Consider the following 4,456-nt stretch of genomic DNA (forward strand, 5'->3'; position numbering starts at 1 on the left):
CGTGAAGAAGCTGGGGGGGGTGGGAGGTGCTGATGTCTCCCTGCACAGGCGCCTTGCTCGCACACAGTATTTGGAGCCTGTTTCCCTGGCAACAGGGCCTGTGGTTGGAAGAAGAAAGCTGTTGATTCAGGGCTGGAGGAGGGCGGGGCGGAAGCCAGTGTGGGACAGAGGTGGGGGGGTTGGTTTCCATGCCCCCTCCCTGACCTTATCACCCCCCTGATCTGACCGACCTAACCCAGAGGGAAGTTGCTGTGGCTTCCAGTTTTCTAGAAAACCAGCAGTGGGGAGAGAGAACCCACCCCCGCCCCCACTTCCTACAACCCTCAATACTTGTCTCCATGATCTAGGATTAGAAGCCAGGCGTCCGGGCTCCCAACAGCCCCCACCCTCCACCAGCTCTAACCACTGCTCTGCTCTCCTCCCTGACCTAGGATTAGAACTGGGCACACATCAGTCTCCTGCCAAAGCTGGGAGAGAACTCGGGTATCCCAATTCCCACCCCTGACCACTGGACCACCCCCTCTTCCATCCCCTCCCAGAATGGGGTAGAAACCAGGTGTCCCAATGCCCAGGCCTGCCCTGCTGTAACCTCTTGTAACCCCCACCCCAATCCCCTGCCTGACCCACAGATTGAACCCAGACATTGGGACTGAACCCCTAGACCCCCCACCCCTCCCAGCTGAGGCTAGGACCCAGGCGTCGGCTCACAAGGACTCCACACTCCCTTCCCCATGTTGGGGAGGAAACCCAGGCATCTGGGTTTAGTGCCCCTCTAGGGCTGGAACCAGTTCCCCTGCATTTCCCACTTCTGCTTCCCTGTCCACAGTGCCAGGAACTGGCGCCAGAGAACCCAGGCGCCTGGCCGCACCCTGCCCTGCCCCCTGGTGCTGGCTTCCCTGCTGAAGCTCATGTGGGAACCCAGGCGCCTGGGCTCCCAGCCTCACTCCCCCAACCCACCAGCCCCCACTCCCTTCACAGAGCTGGGAATAGAACCCAGGTGCCTGTGTTCCTGGCACCCCCTCAACCCACCAGCCCCGCACTCCCTTCCCGGTCCCGGGACTCAGGCATCCAGGCTCCCAGCTCCCCAATCACCCCCAGCTCCAACCTGTCAGGGCTGGGGATGGAACTCAGGCGTCCAAGCTCCCAGACCCTAACTGCTATCCCAGCTCCCACTCCCCTCCAGGAGCTGGGGACGGAACCCAGGTGTCCTGCTACATCCTGCTGTAACCACTAGATCCCACTCCCCGCCCTGACTGGGGGGGAGGGGGAGGGCCCTCTGGCAGCCCCAGCTGAGTACAGCCAGGTGCCCAGATGCCTGTTCCCTCCCCAGGTGATGGTGGGGAGGGGGGCAATGGTTAGGGTAGGGCAGGGCTGGGAACCCAGACACCTGGGTTCCCTCCTAGCTCTGGGAGGCATTGGGGCAGTGCAGATCTACCCTCCACAGCAGCTGCTTTAAACACTAAACCTCCCAGCCCCCACCCAGCCACAGGCCAGTGTTCGGGTATAACGACCACCCTGTCCCCCCAGCCCCAAGAACCACCCCCAGGCAGTCCCAGGTTCATGGCGGGTCCTGAAGTCTCTGACCCTCCCACAGAAGTGGGCCTAACCCTGCCCCCAACAAGCTGGGGCTGTATCAACATCACCCCCAGCACAGCCCTGGCCTCCTCCTGCCCCAGCCCCAACCTCATATAAGTGCCCCCTCCCCAGGCCAGCTGCTCCCCCAGCCCATGGTGGGGGGGGGAGGCATCAGAGCTGCAGGGACAGGGTCCCCATGGCAAGAGAAAGAACCTAGGCATCCTGATTCCAGTCCCCAACCATTACCCTGGGAAAGTCTGGGGGTGGGGTGGGGGGTAAGGGAAAGGGGCCCCAACCCCTATTCTGACCACTGCACCCTCCTGCCCTCCCACCCAGAGTCAGGAGGGGACCTAGGTGTCCGGGCTCCCCCCATCAGCACTGGGGATGGTGTGGGGGAGTCAGGGGGCTCTAGGGAGCTGGATTGGTCGGGGGGGGGCTCCCTCCTGCCTTAGTTTCCCTTACACCTGGGCAGGGGGCCTCACAGCTGGGGCAGGGCCTGGGTCTTGAGGAAGTCTGTGCAGTGCCCCCCCCCCCCCCAAAAAAGGGGGGGCCCCCCCCCCCCCCCAAACATGGGGTTGCCATAATGCTCCTATAGAAGCACAGTGAGAAAGGCTGGGGCAGGAAGCAGGGGATCTGTGCAGCCTCCCCTTCCCCCCAGGAGCACGCCTAGGGTCACTGTAATGCTCCTAAGAGAAATGCAGGAAGAAAGGTAGGGGCACAAGGGGAGGGGGTGCTTCCCTCTGCCTCAGTTTCTCCATGTCACATGTATCACATGGGGGAGGAGGGGGCCTACCAGCCAGAACAGGGCCTTGATCACAGGGGTCTGTGCAGCTCCCACAAAGGAACATGCTAGGGGCTACCATAACATTTCTAATAGAAGTGCAACAGGAAAGGCAAGGACAGCCCTATCTGCCCCTCCCTCCTTCTGAGTAGGAACATGGGAGAGAGCAACATCCCCCCCTCCCCCCCCCACACACACACACAGAGCTACTGGGGGCCACAGCAGAGCAGGGGTTTACCAGCTGTGGTGTGTTGTGAAAACATCCGGGCGGTTGCCAGACCACAGCTGTTCCTTTTTCACAAGAATCCTTATCGCACAGCCCTCCCACGCATGTCATGACTAAGGCCCTGGTGACAGCCCCCTACCCCTGCACCCCACCTCAGTAGCAGCCCCCAGCTTATGGCAGGATGGGCAGGGCTCCAAGCACAAGTGAATGCACAGGTATGCAAGGGGGCCAGTACTTGTGCACAGGTATGTGAGGGGCCCAACACTTGTGCACAAGTGTGCAAGGGCACAGAAGAGGGTATGACCATGCCAAGGCCCAGGGAGGTGTGTGTGGGGGAGCCTGGCACTAGTGCATGGCCATGCAAGTGCCCAGGGTCATGCCCAGGGGGCACCAGTGCATGGGGGAGAGTGATCCTCACACTAATGCACACTTGTGCGAGGATACTGGGAGCTGGGAGGGGCTGGAGCTGTGCTGGTGTCACCTGTTGGCAGGGGCAAGAAACATTCCTGTGATCAGAGTAGGGGGAGCCTGGCAGCCCAGACACCTGGGTTCTCTCCCTGCTCAGGGAAAGCAGTGAGGGTCAGGAGCAGTAGGTTAAAAGAGGGAGGGAGTCAGGAGGTGGGACACCTAGGTTCCTCCCTCAGCACTAGGGTCAGGTGGGTTAGAACTGTGGAGTCCACAGCCCCGATGCCTGCTCCCTGACACTGGGAGGGGGTGGGGCACAGGGGTTAGAGCAAAGTGGGGGGTGAGGGGAGTTGCTGGGTGCCCAAACACCTGGGTTCTATCCCCAGCTCTAGATGGGAAGCAGGGTCAAACAGTTAGAGCAAAGGGGACCCTGGGAACCTGGACTCCTGGGGACTCCTGGGTTGGGGGGGGGAAGGGCGAGGACCAAGGACCTGACCTGGCCCAAGGCAGAGAAAGTGAGCACCCTTGTTAACCCCTGCCTGCCCAAGGGCAATCAGCACCTGCCCTGCTCCCCAACCCCCTTCCCTCCCCACATTCCACCCAGGGTCTATTTTCTCCCTCCAGCTGCCTGGTTATTTTGGGGCTAACCATTAACAGAAGGGGGAGGGGGGAATGGGGGGGGATCTTGCTACCACTGGGATCTGTCTGTCCAGATTGGGGGGTGGGGGGTAGCTGGGGGTCTCCATGCCCCCCCATGGCATCCAAGCCCCTGACCTGGCTTCCCGATGTGGTAGCTCCTATGCCTCCTGAGCCTGGGGGGAGGCAGACCTGAGGGGTCATCCCATCCCACCAAGAATGGCCAACAGGAGGGGAAATGGGCACGGAGCTGGAGAAGGGACTGAGCCCAAAGCAGGGACAGAGCTAGAGAGAGAACCCAGGTGTCTGGGTGCCCAGTGCTCCCCTCACACCCTCCACTACTCTAACCAATTGACCCCACTCCCCTCCTAGAGCTGGGGACAGAACCCAGACATCCAGGCACCCACATTCCCCACAAGATCCACTCCCCTCCCAGAGTAGGGAGAGAACCTAGGTATGTGCTCCCCCAGCCCCTCCCAGCAGGCACCCAGGAAGACCACCCAGGCACCCAGCAGGTTTGCTTAGAACCCCTTACAGGGCTGGGAAAGAACCCAGGAGACCTGCTTCCCCCAACCCCATGGCACCTGAGAACCACCCCCAGCTATGATGGGGGCCTCGAGGCATAAGGGGACACTGAGGCATGCGGGGGGTGGCTCATAGCCCCCAGCTGGGGAAGACCCAAGTGTCCTCCCCCTCCCGGTGCCACAGGAAGCGCCAGATTATTAACGGCACCAAAACATGCCAGAAAAGCCAAATAAAGTCCAAGCTGCTGACGTCATCAGCACCCCCCCCCCCGCCATCCCCCCCCCCCCCGGGGGGGGGGGGGGGGGGGG

General features: G+C 61.8%; 1 protein-coding gene across 1 annotated transcript in view; it reads right to left on the minus strand.

Moving 5' to 3' along the window:
* LOC102372850 (uromodulin-like) overlaps positions 1 to 4,456 on the minus strand; it is a 9,219-nt gene that overhangs the window by 3,955 nt on the left and 808 nt on the right. The gene's annotated exons all lie outside the window — the stretch shown is intronic.

This window comes from Alligator sinensis, unplaced genomic scaffold (genome assembly GCF_000455745.1).
Source record: "Alligator sinensis unplaced genomic scaffold, ASM45574v1 scaffold1892_1, whole genome shotgun sequence".
Lineage (NCBI taxonomy): Eukaryota > Metazoa > Chordata > Crocodylia > Alligatoridae > Alligator > Alligator sinensis.